The sequence below is a fragment of the Podarcis pityusensis genome (genome assembly GCF_964106645.2).
Source record: "Podarcis pityusensis genome assembly, chromosome: 1".
Classification (NCBI taxonomy): Eukaryota; Metazoa; Chordata; class Lepidosauria; order Squamata; family Lacertidae; genus Podarcis; species Podarcis pityusensis.
In genome coordinates this window covers 91,172,375-91,196,162 of record NC_138028.1, presented here as the reverse complement: position 1 = coordinate 91,196,162, position 23,788 = coordinate 91,172,375, and the positions used below count along the sequence as shown (strand labels likewise).

The 23,788-nt window shown below is 44.6% G+C and overlaps 1 long non-coding RNA gene across 1 annotated transcript in view; it reads left to right on the top strand.

The window, feature by feature from the left end:
• LOC308479250 overlaps positions 1-23,788 on the top strand; it is a 199,777-nt gene that overhangs the window by 109,006 nt on the left and 66,983 nt on the right. The window lies entirely within an intron of this gene.

The following is a 23,788-nucleotide window of genomic DNA, read 5'->3' as shown; positions in this document are numbered from 1 at the left end:
TGGAGTTGCAAGGGATCCTGAGGGTCAGCTAGTCCAAGAAATCTCAACACGAGATTCCCCATCCAGTTTGAAACCATACCTGACGCTGCTTAGCTTTGCAAATGTGCTAGCAGATTTATTGCTCCGATCGCTGAGATCATGCCCAAAGGGGTGGCTAAAACGTGGAAGAGATCCGTGGCACTTTCAGAACCTAAAACAGTTTCTTATGGTATACAAGCCCCCTGATCTCGTGGGCCATGCTGCCTCGGGCTTATTGCAGATGTAGTCCAGAAACATCTGGAGGGGATCATCCGGCTGCCCCCTGAGTTTTTCAGGACTGGGACCTCTCTCTAGGAGCGCTGCTTTTGTCTGTTTTGGAGCACGTTTGGCAAAAGCAGTTTCAAATGTAGTGTATATTCCTGCTTCTAAACAAGCACATCCACGCCCGCCCCCCTCAATCTCTCTCTCTCTCTCTCTCTCTCTCTCTCTCTCTCTCTCTCACACACACACACACACACACACACACACACAGCATACTGATAAGTGCAGTTCCAGCCGAAGTATGTTCAGTATGATGTTTCGGTCTATGGACCCGTGTGTCGTCGGGCATGCTATCAATGGTTACGTGGAGACTGAGACCTGGGTGCAAATCCCATTGCAGCTTGGGTGGCCTGGAGCACGTCACTCCGCCTTGTTCCCCATATGTCAAAATAGAAATAACAGTCCCCTACCCTTCTTGACTGGAGATGAGCATTACAACCCTGGAAAGCTCATCGCCAGTGTCCGAAGAAGGCCTCGCCCATGAGTTGCTAGCAGGTGCGCAGAGGCTGCCTGTATGTAGGAAGTGCAACAAGGCGCAACTGCACGTGGGTGGATGCGCTCAGCATGAGATCTATATATACAGTACCGCCTCTTTCTATGGGAAAATAGCAGGGTGGGAATTAATCCTCTGCTACTCAGAGGTCTGGCACTGGGCAAAGGGGTCGCCAAGCTTTGTTTTTCCCGTTTTTTCTGGTCGCTTTTGCTCAGAGAATTGACCTCGAGAATGATGTCCCTACCTATCCAGATGCAACGAGGAAGCGTGGGGAGGAACCACTGCTAGGCTCCTAAAAGTGGAGAGGAAGACTGGAGAAAGGGAGAAGAGAAAGAGAAGGCGAGGGGCTGACTGATGCCCTGCGCGCCTTTTCTGCTTGTTGATATTCTGGGGACATTCTCGCTTCGGTCGCCGCTGCCTCTTGAGCCTCTCCTCTCTCCTCGGGGAAATCCCTGGCTTTTCTCAACTCTCCGCTGTGCTTCCCCCACCTCCTTGGAACCCAGCGCCGGTCCTTTTCTCTCCCTATCTAATGCGGAGGGCGGAGGGGTTGGCCTGCTTGTCCACCCCACCCCCAGGCTGGCACTGCCTCAGCGCGCTGGGCTGTGCAGCCTTGTGCGTCCCTTTGGCTTGCCTAGCGGAATCCTTAATGGCCAGCCTCGAGCTCCGAGGGGGCGGCCGAGAAACTCAGGGAACGGGGGGGAGGGAGGAGCGGCGCTGCGCTTGCACCTGGCACTGCCAGTGGGAATTTTGCCCTTAGCTCGGGCGACAGCGAGCCAAAAGAAACGAACACCCACCCAGCGAGCGCACGAAGCCAACACGCACAAAACACCGCACAAAGGCGAGCGCTCCCCGAAGGCGAAGAGAGAGCGCTGGCCAGAAACGAAAACACACACACACACACACACACACACACTCGGTGCAACGTCACATCCTCAGCACGCTTCCCCCTCCAGTCTACTTTCCCCAACAGGGCTTCTCTCACCAAGTCCCTCCCGGCAAAGCAGCATTTACGAGCCATAGTAATAACAAAAAGAGCGCACAGCCTAAACACAACCTCAGCCCAATTGCACGCACACGCTCCCCCTCCCCTGCAGTATGCAAAACCAGATCGCTTGGCAACTCTGTGGCTAGTAGAATGGTTGGCATCCGTCTCTCTCGGGGAGTGAAGTTGGGTGGCTGATATTATAATGGCCACATTTAGCACCGGGGGGCATAGCCGGGGGAGGGGCAGGGAGCATCTGCCCCCCATCAATACAAACCTGAGGTTCTGCCCCCCCCCCCAAAAAAAAATCCTGGCTACGCTCATGCCGGAGGAGGCTACCTGTAACTAACCACGCACGTGAGTTAAACCAAAGTGCTGGAACTTTTACGATCGTTCTTTATCATTCGGCTCCGTCCATGCGCCTTTCAGAAATGTTCCCACCATTGTGATTTAAAGCAGACATGCCACGGAGTCCTATAGGGGTCAACGCAGAAGTACGGACCCACTGAGTGCAATGGGGCTTTCTCCCGGGGAAAGAGCCTTCAGAGCAATCCCACAGCTCGTTTACTCAGAATCAAGCCCCGCTGAGTTCGACGGGACTTACTTCCAAGTAAATATGCCTCGGATTGTCTCCGAGCTGATCCGGAGTCAGGCAGCGCTCGCGTGGCTATTTCATTTTGCCGCTTGGATCTGTTTGGCGCGCGCTCCGGTTCTCAGCATCACCAGCAGCGCCTCCTTCGGACAGGCCGCCACAGAACACAACGCGCCAGGAAGGACGCACAGGCAGGGTGACACCGAAGAAATACTACACACACACTCTCTCTCCTCACACGCACATACACACGTTGCCCATAACTCAAAGGGCATTCCCGGGACAGGCTTGGCGGGGAGGGGCACATATTGCGTCACAGACAGAGCTGCGATCACACCTGCTAAGTAACAGAGGCAGGGGAGAGAGTTTGCCAAGGCTCTGAGCTTTGTAGAAACAGCAGTTTGCTCACCTGCTGTTGTGGGCAGGGCAGGCGCCTTTTCCCTTTGGGGCTCAAGCCTCGGCCCGGGTGGGGTGATTGCTTTACAAAACAGGTGAAAGCGACGCTGCCGGGCACAGGCAGGCGAGCGATCATCTTCGCGATACCATGGCGGCGGCGGCGGCGGCGGCGGCAGGCAGCCTCTGGCATGGAAACTTTAGGCAAAGGGCTCCTCCTGTCGCTTACAGCTGGAAATGGGCCAGCTGTCTGAATGCGCCTTTTCTCCCTCTCCTTCTAGGGCAGTTTTATGTTAGCATCGGCGCCGCGTCGAGGCGTGTGATGGCAAACAGATATGTTAATAATAAAGTTGCCCGCGCGTGAACACACGTGCGCTCATTGTGCAATCTAGATTGCGTCGCCAAGATGGTGCTCTCCCGACTACAACTCCCATGAGCTGCAACCAATATGGCCAATGTGTCTGGGATGGTGGCAGCTGTAGTGCAACATCTGGAGAGATGCCGACTACTCCTTGATGCAGAGGCAGCCCGGTGCCATTTCCATCCCTCTCCTATGCTTTTCTGTGTCATTTACTTAAGCCTGTTTATCCTGAAGAAGCACCACTTAGGGGTTTTAAAAGTCCCACGGACTTACTCCTAAAAGTGCTCTCAGACAGCAACCTGCATTAGGAAGCTTCTTGCAATGCATATTATTATTATTATTATTATCATTGACTTTCTTCAGCAGGAACCCCCCCAACTACACAGCAAAGTGTAAGGAAGATGAAGAGGTGAAACTGGGTCTTCCCAGCCTCCTTCATGGTCATGGTGCCAGAGGTGCCACCTGCATGAGGTAATTGGGTCAAGTGCTATGACCCTCCTAGCAGAAATCTGGGTTAATCTCCAATCTCCAGATCAGATTTCTACTCACTTGACAGAAACAGATTAAATCACATCTGATCAGAAGCTTCTTAAGACTATCTTCCAGCCCACAGCAAAATTTCAGCAGACCGCCCCTTGTTGCCCCCCCTCCACCTTGAAAGCTCAGCACTCTCTTGCTACCCTCTGGCATACGTTGAGGTTTGGGGTCTGAAACTGCAAGAAAGAAACAGATGAAAAATATAAACACTATTGCGTGTATACACCAAAGGCATTTTTACAGGGGTTAGAGGCAAAACCAATGAAGCCCGGATCGCTGGCATCTTCCTTGAACCTCCAGGCTTGCTTATTTCCTGGCCAGGAGCCAACAATTTTGTGATGAGAGGGCATAAAAGGTGAGGAATAGTTGCGTAACAGCTTGAGTGTACAGGTAAGATAATAAAGGAGCATAGGAAACTGCCTCGTACCTGGTCAATCACTCCATCTAATGATTGTCCAGCCCACATTGACTGGCAAAGACTCTCCAGGGCCTCTCTCAATCTTACATGGAGATGCCAGGGATTGAACCTGTGACCTTCTGCATGCAAAGCAGATGCTTATACCACTGGGCTACAACCCTTCCCCTTCAAATATATGTGCTAGTGTTGCATTACTTCTTATTGGCCAGGGCGGGATACTGCATACATACATTTCCTTATTCACTCACAAATAAAAGGGCTACATATTTACTTTTTTAAAAGAAAGCTGAACATTCTACCACAAAAGTGGACACAAGGCTCCCAAACCTTTAATAGCTGTAGCTTGTCATGCTGAGTTTCCCTCTTTTGCAAGATGCCTGCCCTCTTGTGCATATAGCTGGCCTTGTTCCCTATACCTAGGAAACAAGGACTACACAGTCCCTTTGGGACTATGGGTCTACTAATTCCCCACCTGCTCAGCAGAGAGAAGTCACTACAGAACCAGTGTATGTTAGCTGGATATATGCTGTCATCATTGTGTCCTCTTGCACCAGTTTCAGACACAGCAATAAGTTATGGTTTAGGTAAAAAGGTAAAGGACCCATGGACGGTTAACTCCAGTCAAAGGCAACTATGGGGTGTGGCGATCATCTCGCTTCCAGGCCGAGGGAGCCAGCGTTTGTCCACAGACAGCTTTCCGGGTCATGTGGCCAGCATGACTAAACCGCTTCTGGCGCAACGGAACACAGTGAGGAAGCCAGAGTGCAAACAAACGCCATTTACCTTCCCACCACAGTGGTACCTATTTATCTACTTGCACTGGCATGCTTTTGAACTGCTAGGTAGGCAGGAGCTGGGACAGAGCAACAGGAGCTCACCCCGTTGTGCAGATTCGAACTGCCAATGTGAGGAGATTGGAAAGTTTCACTTCAGTTTTAAAACTTATCTGAGTTCCATGTTACATCTGAACTTGGGGAAACTCTGGCCAGTTTAAACAATCAGCTTAAACAATCATTAAACAATCAGTGAGTCAGGATCAAACCATGGTTTGTTCTCTTGGCTTGTTCACTAAGCCTAGCCTAACCAGAGTTCACATGTAACAAGAGAACTTAAAAGCTGAGGCCAGTGTTTCTGAATTCTTCTTTGCAGTTACACCACAGGAGAAATAAGTTATATAAGTACTGTAGTTTAGTGATGTTGAAACTGGTCCATTGCTTGGTAGAGCTTGATACTCTTAATCTCAGTGCCGTGGGTTGGAGGCCCTTGTTGGGCAAAAGATTCCTGCATTGCAGGGGGTTGGACTAGATGACCCTGGTCGTCCCTTCCAATTGTACCATTCTATGACTTCCTATATACTAACTTCCATTCCTTGCTGTGTTGCACACAGAGTTAAAAGTTCCGGATCCTTCACAGCATGATGCCATCCCACACTCAAACCAGATTAACCAACTAGGCTAATGCTTTGGTTCTCAATATATTTACTTGGAAAAACAAACTAATGCACACCATGTTAATGGATAGTGCCCCCTGCCCAGTGTGTGCAAAGGTTCAGTGCTTGTAGCAAACAAGATGATCCACTGATTGCAAGAGGCAGAAACCATGGGCACAAAAAAAGAGAGATATTGCTTCAAGGAGGAACTTCTATGTACACTCTCTTAGGCATAAAGAATTCAGTGGCTTACCGCTGAGTAAACATGCTTAGGCTTGCACTGTGCATCACATATATTTCAATAGAATCACAGTGGAAACAAATACCTGTTTAGGACTGGTTGAAACAGGGCAAGGGTAGTCAGGTTTACCATGCAAGACTCAAAATATATTATCATAAGAAGATTTTCCCCTCCCGAAACCTGCCAACTTCTCATTTTCTTCTAACATCAGCATACATTGCACCTGATTTGTCAGGAACAAATGAGGGGAAGGTGGCTGCCTTGCTGTGCTTGTTACATATTGATACACTTAGGAAATTATCACTTCTGCTGCAGGTTCTAATATCATTCAATATGATTTCATTTTCTAGTCTAGCTGAGGACTTGCCATCTTCACCCCCACCCATTTTTTTCCTTTTGACACCCCATTTGCAAGTATTAACAGCTTCTGCAGATACACATCTGTAATCTAATTTACAGCTCATATAGCAAATACAAAAAGCTGGCATTTTATATCCCAACATGAAAATCCAAATAAATCAATGTCATGATACTTTTTTACATATTGATCAGATGGATGAGTCACTGTGGTTGAAAGTGACCAGTAGGCTCAGGTTTTGGTTTTAATATTGTGTACTCTTGAAATCTAACTTGAGTCTTCATAAATACTAGGGTATGGGATGGCTTTAAGCCTATCCACACTCATTTCAGAGTAATCCTTATGGAACTCTGGAAGATTTACCTCTGAATTATGGTCTGTGTTTATGAACAGGATTCTGGTCCTGTATTCATGTGAGAGCACTTAATAATATTATCCAGAGGACTCTGGAATTTTTGTCCTTTAAAATTCATCTCTGAGAAATGAACTGCTCTTCTTTGCTTCCAAAATCCAAGTTAGAATCACAGAATCATAGCGTTGAAAGGCACCCCCTAGGGTCATCTAGTCCAACCCCCTGCAGTAGGAATCTCAACTAAACCATCCATGACAGATGGCCATCCAACCTCTGCTTTAAAACCTCCATTGAAGGAGAATCCACCACCTTCCAAAAGGGAGTCTGTTTCACAGTAGAACAGTTCTTAAGTTGCTTCCTTGCTTTGAATTCATTCTCTCAGACATTGAGACTGACCTGGGTTAGGGATAGGAAAAGACGAACCTGTCCATTTTGGTTTCTCATAGTTTCTCATTCTTCCAATGAAAAATGAGGATGATGTTTAGTCCTCCACATTTCTGCATCTGTTTGCGTCTCTCTCTCTCTTTATTAGTCCTCATGAAAATTTGTCAGCATTTTGGTGCATAGTTCTCCTAATACAGACATTTTTGTCTGCAATTGTGCCCAACACACACACACATTTTTGCTAGAAATTCCCACTGTATAATGCATGATTGTATTTCATTTTCACCAATATTTGCATTTTTATGCAGCCTTTCTCCAATACTGTATATGCATCTATTCATTTTTGCATGATTTATTTGGGGAGAGACCTGCATTGCAAAATTCAAAGAAGTACAAACTTTGAAGAATTGGACAGGTTCACATCAAAATGCAGCCCAAACCAAATTTCTCTCCCATCTTTAGTTAGGTAACAACTAGATTGCATGTTCCTTCTTCCCAGCATCCCTTGGTGCAATGTGAAACCTGCATAACATCTAACAGAGCCTCATTTGAACTTCTGCTACTTCCTCCCCTATTCCATCTTGGAACCATGACCAGATGCAGCTCCCATGACTTTGCCATTTGCTACCTTTTCCTCTCCCTGTCCTGGCTTTGCCTACCACCTAGCCGGTGGTGGAGCAACGGATATGTCCAATAAGCTACATTCAAGGCATGCAAAAATCAGAGGTTTCTTCTCTCCCTCTTTCCATCCAGCAAGTTAGAGACATTGTCACAGTTCAAGGACACAATCCAGCCAAGCAAGAGCACTCAAGGAGAATGTGGAGCAGGTAGGTGTAGCCTGGGGGGGGGGAGAGAGTACTGACGACCAGTCAGAGAAGACTTGAAGGCCATATCTGACCCCTGGTCCTGAGGTTCCCTCAGCCTGATGAAGAGTTCTGGAGAACTCAAAAGCTTTCGCACTATTTTGTGGTATTTTGAGTGGCCCAAGGATGGATCTTGATATGGCTACAGAATTGAATATAGCTGGTTCTTCTTCCTGCTTTTCTGAATCATCTGTGGAAGATTTGCACCTTCAAATGTAGCAAGCCCCCTATCCACAGACAATGCTGTTGAGTAAAACAGCAAGTTTATGAGTAATCAAGTGGCAGTATGTCCTTGGAATACCAGCTACTGGGATTCACACATGGGGAGAGCGCTGTTGCACTCAGGTTCTGGTTGTGGTGGGTTTCCCAGAGGCATCTGGTTGGCCACTGTGAGAACAGGATGCTAGACTAGATGGGCCATTCAGCAGGGCTCTTCTTATGGTCTCTCTTCACCTTGTTCTTGAGTCTAGATTGGGAATCTGAGTGCAATTACAGTGGTACCTCAGGTTATGAACTTAATTCGTTCCAGAGGTCTGTTCTTAACCCGAAACTGTTCTTAACCTGAGGCACGCTTTCGCTAATGGGGCCTCCTGCTGCCGCCGTGCCGCCATGCCGCCGTGCCACCGGCACACAAATTCCGTTCTCATCCTGAGGCAAAGTTTGTAATCCGAGATACTACTTCCAGGTTAGTGGAGTTTGTAACCCAAAGTGTTTGCAACCTGAGGTGTTTGTAACACGAGGTATCACTGTACCCTTAGGGTTCATACTTTCTTATTAATTTGGCCAAGGAGGAAGTTGAGAAGAAGTTGATAGGCATCTATGGCCATAAAATCATGGAGAGGATAGAAAAGCAAACATAAGCAATTAAATAAATTAGACACATTATTAACAGTGTTAGAATTTTTTGCACATCTTTTTCCTGTTGGAGCACATGATTTACACATTCATCAAATTATGTTGCCAGAGGGCAGGGTGTCTATAATATCTCTAGATACAGGAAGTGTTTGCTTATATCATTGGAGCAAGCCAAGAAGGAACACTAGCAGTGCTCCTGTGAAAAAAGAAATGGGTTCTTTCTAAAAGGACTGGAATTCTAGTCCTGTCTTTGCTTAAAAAAATCCTGGGCCAACTTGGTCAGTCTGATGACTGGGGAAAGGGAGATTTCATCCCCATCAGGATGTTGGACTGAGAGTTCAAACTTCTCTGCATCTGTTCTTTTTCTTTTTCTTTTTGCCACTGCCACCACAATTTGTGGCCTGCAACAGGGGAGATAAAATTGCTTGAGTTCCTTGACCCACCACCAGAGCTAGAAGCTAGTCACTCCTGGCACACCATTTAGATATACAGTGGTACCTCTGGTTAAGAACTTAATTTGTTCTGGAGGTCCATTCTTAACCTGAAACTGTTCTTAACCTGAAGCACCACTTTAGCTAATGGGGCCTCCCGCTGCCGCCACAAAATTTCTGTTCTCATCCTGAAGCAAAGTTCTTAACCCAAGGTACTGTTTCTGGGTTAACAGAGTCTGTAACCTGAAGCGTCTGTAACCCGAGGTACCACTGTAACTGTCAAGACAACCTACTGATATTATCATTGTGTTCAGACATATACATGTAGCTCATGAGTTTTAACAGCACGATCCAGTGCATGTCTACTCCCATTGACCCCCATAAGACCTTTTCTCACGTAAGGGTAACAGGATCACAACCTCAGATGCATGGATGTCTTACAATAAAAAAAATGTTGATTGGAAACAGAATAAGGAGATTTGGTACACATCTGTAGGATGCAGTGCAAACAGGGCTATGAAAAACGATTTCTTAATAGGTCATAGCAGAAACTTCTTTATGTGAACTAGTTTTCTCTAGATTTCTAGGGGTGGAATTTCAACAGATGACCTGATGCTTCCATTACATCCCATTGTAGCTCCTCACAGGTTGTCATTCAGCATTAAGCAACAAGGCCAAGAGGCAATTCAAACAAATATACAGCAAAAAATAAATAAATCTGAGAAATTCTGGAGCTGCTATAGCAGTGGTGGATATATTCTGATTAGAATAAACGTGTAAAAATAAACTGAATGTTAATTTTCTTAATAGGTCTTTGTGTATGTTAACATATTACAAATAAATGGTTAAATACTGAGACCCCCAAGATGATAATAATTAAGACCAGATCCCACCCCTGTTATGTTTTCCATAAGAACATAGGAAGTTGCTTTATACTGAATCAGACTCATCTAGCTCAATACGGCCTACACAGACTGACAGCATCTCTCCAGGGTGTCAGGCAGAGGACGCTCCCAAGCTTAAGGGGAGATGCTGATGACTGAACTTGGGGCCTTTTTCATGCAAGCTTGTCCTCTGCCTCTGAGTTTCCACCACACACACTCACATTCACACTCTCCTGCAGATCTCAAACAATATCCTCCATTAATCTGGAAAGGAATTATTCTCAGATTCCCCAACCCCACCCCCAAAAAGGCAAAGATTATGGAACCCTTCACGCATACACATTTTCTAATTTGACAGCAGCACCCAATTCTCCCAGGTATGAAATAGCCCAACTTGGTCTTTTGAACTGTGAAAGTGCCCTTTAAAAAGAAGACTAATTTCAAGCCTCCTCTGAATTTTCAACACTTTCCCTCAGGGCAAAATCTCCTGCATATGCACAGAAGCCGAACTATTAGCAGGATGATTTCTTTGCACTCTTGGTGTTTCCCCTCCTCCCCAACACCCTTTCACTTTCTTAGGTTGCTCACTGTGCTATACTAATCTGAGAAAGTATGGATTTTCCCCCCTTCTTCACACATGCGATCTCAAGCTGCCTGGTGTTCAGTTTATTCAGGGTCATGCTTGCCTGATTCATTAAATGCAGACTGAAACACTAAAATACTTAAAAAAATTAAATCGGAAATAGAGAAAGATCAGATTCGTGACCAATGGGGAAATGTATTTATAGTTAATTAGGGAAGCATGCTTCAAGGGAAGGTGGAAATATGTTGCTGCAATGAATGATAATCAGAGAAGGGAATGGTCAATGTCTGGACAGACGTCTCCTGAAGGTTCACATTTCAGCTTCAGGGATTTCTTACACTGGAAAGTAAGTGCTTGAAGGCTTCTTCCCCGATCATAGGTGTGCTATAAAAAATATTTATCCCCCCATATTTTAGAGCAGGGATGGGGAACCTGTGACCTTCCTGATGCTGCTGTACTACAGTTCCCATCATCCATGGCCATCTGCCTTGCTGGCTGGGGATAGCATCAAACAACATCTGGAGGGCACCAGGTTTTCTTTACTGTAAAAGTTGGGAATATGCAAATAGGCCCTGTCCCATGCCACCCTGCCAGATAAAGGCTCCCAGGTTAACTTCCCTGCTCAGTGAGTTTATAAGAGCTGATGCTTCTAACCAAAGGCTCAGGAGTGTGAGAGGCAATTTGGAAGCTAATTCCGAAAAGGTCTTCTAGCCTGGTGTGAAGCAGGAACCCGGACTGATTAGAGCAGCATTTGCTGAACATGGCCATGAAGGTAATGCGATGCCTTTGATACCTATCCCACTGAGGAGGTCCAGGAGGATACCGTGGTTGATTGTATCAAAAGCCACTGAGAGATCTAGCAGAAGAAACAGGGCTGCACGCTCCCTGCCTCTTTCACAATATAGGTCAGCCACCAGGTTGAGTTGTAAAAATGAGTCAGAACCAAGATTGTAGTGGATCCAGATATATAATAATAATAATAATAATAATAATAATAATAATAATAATAATTTATTATTTGTACCCCGCCCATCTGGCTGGGTTTCCCCAGCCACTCCGGGCGGCTTCCATAGAAACCAAAAAACACTAAAATATCACACATTAAAAACTTCCCTGAACAGGGCTGCCCTAAGATGTCTTCTGAATGTCAGGTAGTTGTTTATTGCTTTGATATCTGATGGGAGGGCGTTCCACAGGGCGGGCGCCACTACCGAGAAGGCCCTCTGCCTGGTTCCCTGTAGCTTTGCTTCTCGCAATGAGGGAACCGCCAGAAGGCCCTCGGCGCTGGACCTCAGCGTCCGGGCAGAACGATGGGGGTGGAGACGCTCCTTCAGGTATACTGGGCCGAGGCCGTTCAGGGCTTTAAAGGTCAACACCAGCACTTTGAATTGTGCTCGGAAACGTACTGGGAGCCAATGTAGGTCTTTCAAGACCGGTGTTATGTGGTCTCGGCGGCCGCCCCCAGTCACCAGTCTAGCTGCCGCATTCTGGATTAGTTGTAGTTTCCGAGTCACCTTCAAAGGTAGCCCCACGTAAAGCACATTGCAGTAGTCCAAGTGGGAGATAACTAGAGCATGCACCACTCTTATCCAGATAATCACTCTTATCCAGGAATACCCATTCCACAGTCACCCTCTCTCCCACCGTTGCCAAGAAAAGGCAGTTGGCCACTGGTCTGTAGTTACTACACTCCATTGGGCCCAGGCTGGACTTCTTAAGAAGTGGGTGCACCAATGTCTGTTTAAGTTGGCACTGATAGAAGCCGTAGTTCAGGACATCCAGAGGGCACCAAGTTGGCAAAGGCCATTCTATCCTTACTTTCTTTCAAACCAGTTCCTATTGTCTCAGTGACTACCCTGTAAGTATCACCAAAGTCAGCACAAACATGTCAACTTCACCAGTTAACTTTCATCACAAAGTTTTTACTTTATCATCATAAATTTTTGGCTGATATATTGAGCCACTTCTCATTTCATGTTTTGTTTTATTTTATCCAAAATTGCTAGCAGCAAGTTTCATTACTGACATTCCAATACTACTACCTCATGGAAGATAGGTTATTAATAAAGTGGCTCGAAATATGATTTATTCATCCAATGTTCCCGCAGATGAGAGATTTATTAGTATACATGGCGAGTTCAAACCTTAATTGCAGATGGCATGCAGTTGGGTCTGCCATTCATTCCTCAACACCTAAGATACCTCAACACATTCCACACCCTCTTGGATCCCCTTCTTCATGAGCGGGGGAATCTTCAAAGAACTTTTTTTTTAAAGAGCAGGTATTAATTTTATAATAACCAAAATCGCTGATGGTTGCTCTCAATCTGTAATTTGCAGCCAATACTCAATGGATGGGTTAATACTGGATATCCTCTGTCGAGAAGGTGTTTTTTTTAAAGTTCACTGATTCTTCTTTGGTATTCATCTTTGTTATTGCAAATGGATTTGATTATGAGAACCAAGCTGTAGACACTGCTTTTCTGTATGTGTTTGAGATGGCAAGATTCCCAATATAGGTAGCTGTGGGCATCAGTGGATTCCTTATAGAGGTCAGTGGCTATTTTGCTGTTCTCAGTGGTGAGGAGGACATCAAGAAAAAGGATGTGTATATTATCAGTGAGCCTAAGCATTGCCTAGCATCAGTGAATGAAGCCCTTCTGAGCATCCCCTCCTCAGCGTTTTAGAACTGCCACCTTGGAAACAGCATCTTTTCGTTTTTACGAGAACAGCTGATGGAAACAGAAGCTGAAATGTTCTGCCACATAAATAAAGCAACAACAATTCTGTTTTGTTAATCACAGCAACACGTACAGTATATTTTATTTTTGTGTTTAACTGAATCCTAAATGCGATTCAGAGAAAGGTTCTCTGAAGTGCTGTTTGCTGTTTTTATACACAGAGTGCTTTTATGGTAAAAATAATGAAAGTGTTGTGGGTGCCAATAATAATAATAATAATAATAATAATAATAATAATAATAATTTATTATTTATACCCCGCCCATCTGGCTGGGCTTCCCCGGCCACTCTGGGCGGCTTCCAAAAGAATATTAAAATACTATAATACATCAAACATTAAAAGCTTCCTGAAACAGGGCTGCCTTCAGATGTCTTCTAAAAGCCTGGTAGTTGTTGTTCTCTTTGACATCTGGTGGGAGGGTGTTCCACAGGGAAGGCGCCACTACCGAGAAGGCCCTCTGCCTGGTTCCCTGTAGCTTTGCTTCTCGCAATGAGGGAACCGCCAGAAGGCCCTCGGTGCTGGACCTCAGTTTCCGGGCAGAATGATGGGGGTGGAGACGCTCCTTCAGATATACTGGACCAAGGCTGTTTAGGGCTTTAAAGGTCAGCACCAACACTTTGAATTGTGCTCGGAAACGTACTGGGAGCCAATGTAGGTCTTTCAAGACCGGTGTTATGTGGTCTCTGCGGCCGCTCCCAGTCACCAGTCTAGCTGCCGCGTTCTGGATTAGTTGTAGTTTCCGGGTCACCTTCAAAGGCCAAGACAAAATGGCTGCCACAGGCAGCAAAAAAAGAGGTGCAGGTACTCCATACTATTGAGTATCGCCACAAAAAAGCTAGTATTACTGTATTAGAGTAGAATGGGAAAATCTAACATCAGAAAATTTAAAAAGTCCTATTGTTTGCAGAATTACGGAAGAAATGACACCGAACAATGAGCGAAATCTATCATCTCCTGCACACCACTTTCCCATGAGCATTCAACCAGCTGCATACAGGGTGCACTGCATCAGCCATTACCTTTTATGGGAAGTCCATATGCTCCTCATAAAGAGAAATTCAGTCATCTTCTAACTTGTGCCTAGAGGTGCACACAGGGGCTATTTGTGTCCTGTGCAGGAATAACTTGTATGTTTGACCCTTGAGAAGAACAGAGCTGCTGGAACTACACACATGGGAGGTACACCTAGGATTCCCAAAGCAGACAGTGGTCTGTATATAGGTGTTGCACTTGTTCATAGAATCATAGAATCATAGAGTTGGAAGAGACCACAAGGGCCATCGAGTCCAACCCCCTGCCAAGCAGGAAACACCATCAGAGCACTCCTGACATATGGTTGTCAAGCCTCTGCTTAAAGACCTCCAAAGAAGGAGACTCCACCACACTCCTTGGCAGCAAATTCCACTGTCAAACAGCTCTTACTGTCAGGAAGTTCTTCCTAATGTTTAGGTGGAATCTTCTTTCTTGTAGTTTGGATCCATTGCTCCGTGTCCGCTTCTCTGGAGCAGCAGAAAACAACCTTTCTCCCTCCTCTATGTGACATCCTTTTATATATTTGAACATGGCTATCATATCACCCCTTAACCTCCTCTTCTCCAGGCTAAACATGCCCAGCTCCCTTAGCCGTTCCTCATAAGGCATCGTTTCCAGGCCTTTGACCATTTTGGTTGCCCTCCTCTGGACACGTTCCAGTTTGTCAGTGTCCTTCTTGAATTGTGGTGCCCAGAACTAGACACAGTACTCCAGGTGAGGTCTGACCAGAGCAGAATACAGTGGCACTATTACTTCCCTTGATCTAGATGCTATACTCCTATTGATGCAGCCCAGAATTGCATTGGCTTTTTTAGCTGCCGCGTCACACTGTTGGCTCATGTCAAGTTTGTGGTCAACCAAGACTCCTAGATCCTTTTCACATGTACTGCTCTCAAGCCAAGTGTCACCCATCTTGTATTTGTGCCTCTCATTTTTTTTGCCCAAGTGCAATACTTTACATTTCTCCCTGTTAAAATTCATCTTGTATGTTTTGGCCCAGTTCTCTAATCTGTCAAGGTCGTTTTGAAGTGTGATCCTGTCCTCTGGGGTGTTAGCCACCCCTCCCAGTTTGGTGTCATCTGCAAATTTGATCAGGATGCCCTTGAGTCCATCATCCAAGTCGTTGATAAAGATGTTGAATAAGACCGGGCCCAGGACAGAACCCTGTGGCACCCCACTAGTCACTCTTCTCCAGGATGAAGAGGAACCATTGATGAGCACCCTTTGGGTTCAGTCAGTCAGCCAGTTACAAATCCACTGAGTGGTAGCATAGTCAAGACCGCATTTTACCAGCTTCTTTACAAGAATATCATGGGGCACCTTGTCAAATGCCTTGCTGAAATCAAGGTAGGCTACATCCACTGCGTTCCCTTCATCTACCAGGCTTGGAATTCTGTCAAAAAACGAGATCAGGTTAGTCTGACATGACTTATTTTTCAGAAATCCATGCTGACTATTGGTGATCACAGCATTCCTTTCTAGGTGCTCACAGACTGTTTGCTTAATGATCTGCTCCAGAATCTTCCCTGGTATTGATGTCAGACTGACTGGGCGGTAATTATTTGGGTCCTCTCTTTTCCCCTTTTTGAAAATAGGGACAACATTTGCCCTCCTCCAGTCTGCCGGGACTTCGCCTGTTCTCCAGGAATTCTCAAAGATGACTGCCAGTGGTTCTGAGATCACATCTGGCAGTTCTTTTAATACTCTTGGATGCAGTTCATCTGGCCCTGGAGACTTGAATACATCTAAACTAGCCAAGTATTCTTGTACTATCTCCTTAGTTATTCTGGGCTGTGTTTCCTCTGCTGAATCATTTGCTCCAAATTCTTCAGGTCGGGCATTGTTTTCTTTATCGGAGAAGACTGAGGCAAAGAAGGCATTGAGGAGTTCAGCCCTTTCTGTGTCCCCTGTTTGCATTTCACCATCTTCTCCTCTGAGTGACCCCACTGTTTCTTTGTTCTTCCTTTTGCTACGAACATACCCATAAAAGCCTTTTTTGTTGCTTTTAACCTCTCTAGCAAGCCTGAGTTCATTCTGTGCTTTAGCTTTTCTGACTTTGTGTCTACACGTGCTGGCTATTTGTTTGAATTCCTCTTTGGTGGTTTCCCCCCTTTTCCATTTTTTGTACACATCCTTTTTTAATCTTAACTCAGTTAAAAGTTCTTTAGATAGCCACCCTGGCTTCTTTAGGCACCTTCCATGTTTCCGTCTCATTGGTATTGCCTGAAGTTGTGCTTTTACTATCTCCCTCTTAACAAACTCCCAGCCATCATGAACTCCCTTTCCTTTTAGTATTACTGTCCATAGGATCTCACCCAGCACTTCCCTAAGTTTTATGAAGTCGGCTTTCTTAAAGTCAAGAAATTGAGTCCTAGTATGCTTGGCTGCTCCTTTCCGCTGTATAGTAAACTTCAGAAGAGCATGATCACTCGTGCCTAATGATCCTTCCACTTCTACCCCACTAACCAGGTCATCAACATTGGTTAGGACCAGATCTAAAATGGCTGTTCCTCTTGTTGCTTCTCCCACTTTCTGGACAATGAAGTTGTCTGCAAGGCCAGTGAGGAATCTGTTTGACCTTATGCTCTTGGCTGAGTTTGACATCCAACAAATATCCGGGTAATTGAAGTCCCCCATTACTACTATCTCCCTTCCTTTTGCATGCTTGGCCATCTGTTCCAGGAAGGCATCATCTATGTCCTCCGTTTGGCTTGGGGATCTATAGTAAACTCCCACAATGAGGTCACTGTTATTCTTCTCTCCCTTAATTTTGAGCCAAATGCTCTTTGAGCCAAAGACTGAGGCAAAGAAGGCATTGAGGAGTGTCCAGTCAATAACAGGTAGGAAACATGCGACACACTGGGTATTCTTCCCACTCACAGAATGAACAAGCCCATCTGAAGCATTAGTTCCATTCAGTGGGAGAGATTTTCACACGTGGTCTATTCCACTGAAATTGGACAAAATCAAAAGGCCTTCATTTTAAGTGGCTCCTGCAGCACATTTGGATGCAACTACAAGTATCTCTGTGTTGATTTATTTGCCTCGGAATGAAAGTAGTGGGGCTGGCATTGGAAAAGGAATCACTGAAACCACCAAAACTGGCTTCTTCAGAGACGTTTTGCCAAAATGTAAATGCTGCAGGGTTTATATACGCTTCCAGTTAAAACAAAAGTGCAGTCATTAGCTAGCATTGATGTTAAAAAATGAATTGTGCTGAAATGTGAAGTCTCTTGTTTACCTTGGAGAAGCATGGGTGCTAAATGACTGCCAAGTCTTCCGAATTTATATATCTCATGATAAGCACAAGCAAAAATAGGCACGATTTGTGGCATGTATGCTCACTTTGGCAAAATAGCAAGACTGCATCTCATCAAGACTAGTGCAGTGGCAGGCTTAGAGCAGCAGTCGCTAACCTTTGGGGGGTCAGTGGGCACATGTGGAATTTTGAGAAAGTGCTGTGGGTGCCTGTCACAAAATGGCTGCCATGGTGTGGCATAAAACAAAATGGCTGCCACGGGGACGCGTTAGAGAGGCTGAGCCAGTGCAGACTGGTACTGAGCAGGAAGAGTGAATCGTCTCTCATACAATGTGAACTTTTGAGCCATTATTTACTGAGGGTACATTCAAACGTCATGAAAATTATGTTACTTCTCCTGATTATAATGCTTGTGCTTCTGTCCCATTTTCTAATGTTCCTTTCACACTGTGGTACTCATTGTGTTGTGGAACGGTGGGTTTTTGACTGATATACTAGTGTATCATGCTAAATTTCATTGACACCAGTGGGCGTGTTGTAACACAACAACATGAGATTCTTAATCTCAGGGTTGTGGGTTCAAACCCCACGTGGGGTAAAAGATTTCTGCATTGCAAGGGGTTAGATTAGATGACCCTCTTGGTCCCTTCCAACTCTACAATTCTATGATTCTATTCAACATCAATTGACAACATTGCTACTCCCCCATGCTTCTGGGCTGCAAACTGATTCTTTCTGGAATTAGATAACATAGAAATGGGTGCTAAACATACACTGTATACCAATAGTTTTCCAGAAGTGGCATTTGCAGTTAGGGAACATCAGGGGAATTGAATGAACTGCTGTTCAAATGCAGCCAGACCTTTCAGAGGAGCCATAGGAGATACTCTGAACCAAGGCTAGTCCATAATGTGATCTAGAGCAGGGGTCAGCAACCTTTTCCAGCCGTGGGCCGGTCCACCCTCCCTCAGACCACGTGGTGGGCCGGACTATATTTTGAAGGGGAAAAAATGAACGAATTCCTGTGCCCCACAAATAACCCTGAGATGCATTTTTAATAAAAGCACACATTCTACTCATGTAAAAACACCAGGCAGGCCCCACAAATAACCCAGAGATGCATTTTAAATAAAAGGACACATTCTACTCATGTAAAAACATGCTGATTCCCAGACTGTCCGTGGGCCGGATTGAGAAGGCGATTGGGCCGCATCCGGCTCCTGGGCCTTAGGTTGCCTACCTCGATGTAGAGAAACTTTTCCTCCCATCAGTTTTTAAGATATGTAATACCTATGGCCAGCCACGTTATTTTAGTACCTCAGGAAGATAATCCCACAAATACCCTGGTTGCTCCCTAGCAGTAAAACTACAATAATAATAAATGAAACAATTACCAATCTGCTACCCTTTTACAGCACCCATGATAGGGCCAGCCCTTCTTTGAGCTACACTGTATGTAGATTATACGTACTTATCACATTTGGGGCTTGCAACAAAATGTTGCAGTGAATAGTGCTCCTGTTTAGGGCTGCAGTCAACCAGTCACAGGATCATAGAGTTGGAAGGAACCATGAGGGTCATCTAGTCCAGCTCCCTGCAATGCAGCAATCTTTTTGCTCAACATGATGCTCAAAGATTAAAAGTCTCTTGCTCTACTGACTGAGCTATGTGGGTATCTTATCATCTTCCAGGATATTCAGAGTTATATTTATGGGAGGGCAAACAGGGCACTTGCCTGTGATGGGAAATTTGAGGCAGCGGGGCTTCTGTTGACAGGGTTTGTTAGGTGAATCCATGCACTTTGAGGATGCACCAGGTGTAAAGTAGTAAGACTGGAGACTCCTATTAAGTTTAGCAGCTTCTCTTTTTTTTATATAAGATATTTATTAAGGTTTTTTGAAATATTACAGTAGAAATGAAAAGGAAAAGAGAAAAATACAAAATAAAAACAGTTAAAAACACACATATTTTCAGTTACCTATTTTCCTTTAGCTTGTTTCCCGGACCTCCTCGTACCTCCCTTTTTTGTATTCCACTTCAATTTATTGGTTCAGCAAATCCTTACCATTAGATTTTAACCCATTTATAACCCTTTTTTTCATATTCTCTTAAAGCATTACAGCTAGAAACCGCTTAATTACTATCCAACATCATTCTATCATTCATTAATTTTACAATATTTCTGTAAATAGTCTTTAAATTTATTCCAATCTTCTTCCACCGACTCTTCTCCCTGGTCTCGGATTCTGCCAGTCATTTCTGCCAATTCCATATAGTCTAAGTTTAGCAGCTTCTCATTTTCTATAATGCAGAGTCAAGCATGCACATCTGGTCAGCCTTTGACAACAATTTCATTTGCAAAACCAAGTGTTTCACATGCAGAAATTGTGACGAAATAACAATGAAAGGTGGGCAGGGGGGAGGTATGGTTAAAACTGTGATTGCACACAAAACCAAGTGATTGTTACAGAACTACCGCCTGTTTTAAAACTCTTAAGGTTATAATAACCTTTCCAGATATCACGTTCAGTATTATTCATCACATGTGGTAAGAATTCACCCTTTCTGGTGCTGTGTCTCAAGGATTACATCAGGCATATGATTTATCCACAGGGGGTCACTAGAGAACAATAAAATCTCAGCCAAGCGTAGCTAACTCTAGCCTGATGATTCTTTCAGCATTCTGAAAACTATGCTGATACTAGCTGTGCGCTGCCTGCAGACTGGCAGGGAGATCACTTCATCCTTATTGTCAAGCTGCATGGAAGACACGCCTTGCCCACCAGCTGAGAAAGTTTAAATTCTCTCATCCCCTCTCTTTGTCCCACCTTTCATTTATATTTGCATTCACTTTCAAAGGGCACTTTCAGACCGCTGTTATTTTTTGTGAGGGGGATGTTAATCACATGTGGGCAAATTCAAGTTGAACAATTATAGATGACAGAGAGGTGACATGGGGACTTCCGAAAAGAGCTGTCTCTGAGCTTTAACTAGTTGATAAATAACCATTGTTGTTTCCTGCTAGCTAACATGTTGGTGTTGTAACCTTAGATCAAGTGACAAAGATATTGAGTTGCAAAATGGCCATCTTGAAAGGGTGGTGGCTGTTAGTCTTTCTTTGAGCGCCACAGGGAACAAAGTGAAGTAAATGGTTCTCCAACAGCTGCATAGCCTAAGGCCAATGGAGGATGGAATGCAGGTTCTGAAAGAGTGACACAGTTTAGATTTTTGGAATTATCTTTTATTTCTAAGATACTGAGCCTGTGTTAGACAGCAGAAGCACTGCATGGATGTTTTGAATGTATCTTTGATGTTTCTGTTACATTTTAATAGAAAGCTTTGCAAGTAAAATCGGAAAAATTGTTATAGGTCTGGATAATGCTTTATATCCAAAAGGAGTCAGTTCTTATGCATCCAGTCACTTCATGCTGTGCAATATTAACATCTGCAATAGAATCATGGGGGAACAGAAGCATGTGTGCACATAAAAGTGGCAAAATGTCCAATGATGTACGCTGTTGCGCCACATCATACCCACTAGTGTGAATGAATCTTAGTGTGGTCAAAAAGCCACAGTTTCATAATGTGACAGGTACTACACTGTGAAAGGAACATTAGAAAACAGGAGAGAAGCACTAGCATTATAATCTGGGGAAGCAATGCAATTAACTCCATGTCTGAACACACCCGTCATTTAACCTCCACACAAAATATCAGAATGTGTGCTTGTTAAAGAGCCAACATTGTCAAATAAGGATGAATGCTCAACAAACTGGTCATCTGGAAATGCTCAGAGAAGTGAGGCTGCTTGTAGCGCTGTGAATGGTGTTGAATATTGCATCAATAGTCTCCTCCAACCTCCTGCAGCCATTCAGGTTCTCTAAAGAGCTTCTAAAGAAGCATCCCTGAACAATGTAGAATGGGGTGCCAGAGACTGCAGGGAGAAGGAAGCTATGAGAGCGTTTCCTTCCATGAACTACCTTAAGCTAACTTATCTTAGGGTTCAAGGCCATAGAATGCAAAACACCTAGAATAAAGTAAGAGACAATGAATGTTGAGAACGTAAGAACAAAACAAATGACTAGACGAAATATGCAAGGCCCATCTCAGCAGGGCTTTCAGGGAATGGAGATATTTTTCAAACATGTTTTGTCCCATATCTATAACCAAAACTCTGAAGGAGTTTCTACAAGATGATTCAGTTGCTCAGTGAAAATACATTGTGGTTAAACTACCATTACCCATGTGACCATTCTGCCATCTAGCTTCCAAAGACATGAACAGAAAGCAATGGAGTGGTTCTTTTGAAAGCACTGCTCATTTAGTTAGAATCTAAACATGCACCTAGTTTCCTGCTGGAGATTAGTGGTCCTAGCTTCTTCTTTTAATTGACCTATCAGCCCGGTTACAAGCAGTGTTGAGAACAAAGTATTTCAACTACAGTCACACATGTAAATACACTCTTGAGAGTCCCATGGACTGCAAGAAGATCAAACCGATCCATTCTTAAGGAAATCAGCCCTGAGTGCTCACTGGAAGGACAGATCATGAAGATGAGACTCCAATACTGTGGCCACCTCATGAGAAGAGAAGACTCCCTGGAAAAGACCCTGATGTTGGGAAAGATGGAGGGCACAAGGAGAAGGGGACGACAGAGGACGAGATGGCTGGACAGTGTTCTTGAAGCTACGAACATGAGTTTGACCAAACTGCGGGAGGCAGTGAAAGACAGGAGTGCCTGGCGTGCTCTGGTCCATGGGGTCACGAAGAGTCGGACACGACTAAACGACTAAACACCACCACCACCCTCAAATGGGATCTGTCAAATTTTGTACCAATCCATTGCCTCTTATCACAGCCATTTGCAATCAGTACTTACAGCCAACTACACAACTATTCAGGCACAGAGACAGCAAACCAATGTGCAAGACCAGGATGCGGGTTCTTAACCCTTTTGGCTTATGAAATTGCTCTGCAGAAAGAAGAAGATTTACCCTTATGGGCAAAGAGCACTGAGAAGGGGGAAAGATACAGGTATGTTTTTTTCTTAATGTAAGATTTAAGAGCAACAAAAGCAAAAGGCGGAAAAGGTTAAGAATCCCCTCCCCCGCCGCACATCTTTTGCTTTAGTTTACAGCCTCTGAAGCTGCACTTTGTAAAGCAGATAGCATCACACGTAGTTTGCCCCAGATAAGCAGCTGCTTACTCAAAAGCCTGCATAGTGAACAACTGGCCCCACTTCAGATAAAAACCCCTATTCATATTTGCCTTGGCTTCCCCCCATTTTTTAGCACTTAGGCAGCTATGTGTCCTGCTCCTCTGAGGATCAGTGAAAGCAACAGCATAATATAATTAATTATGACAGTTAAAACATGATTGCTAATCAATATGCTGAGTTGCTCTGGAGACGGAAACAGAGAAACAATTATTTATGTCTCGTATTTACAGATCGCCATTCCACTGTGATGAGTGCCCACTTAAACAACTATGCTTGAAAGGAACCTGTATGCAAGAGGCAATAATTTCCATATGTAAGATATGGAACATAGGGAGCTACTTTATACTGGGTCAGCTCAATATTGTCTACACTGACTTGCAGCCACTCTCCAGGGTACCTTCAGACTAGGTACTCTCCAAGCCCTGCTTGGAAATGCCAGAGATTGGACAGGGGATATTCTGCATGCAAATCAGGTGCTTTACCACTGAGCCACACTGAGCCTCCGCTGAAATGAAAAGCTCAATATGAATGCAGATGTACAGAAGTCAGAAATGGTATAGCTATTACCTGGACACCCAACTGTGTGATAGCACAAGCAAAATAAACACACACTGTTCAGGGCTATAGGCAAACAGTGTGGTGGCTGATATGGGATAGGAGGCAAAGTGATAGATTCTGTTCATCATTTCAGAGAGACAGTGTGTGTGTGTGTGTGTGTGTGTGTGTGTGTGTGTGTGTGTGTGTGTCCCCATCATATTTCCAAGCACATTCCCAACAATTAATGGGTATCTCATTAATTTGTTCCACCTAAAGTGCTTATTATACACATCCAAGATTTTGGACACGGCTGAAGATCTTTGATAGAGCACACAACTCCTTCTCCCGTGCGTCAGATCCATTTATACATAAATGACTAACAACACAGAGTACTTTATTTTGCTTTTCCAAAGACTCTTCGATGCAGCTGGGATCGCATCAGCAACATGAAACAATGTCAAACATTGTTCTCAGATCTTTCAGCTCTACTGCAGGGCTTAAAAGAAACAAAAACTCCTCATGTGCAATTTTTGGGAACCACTCA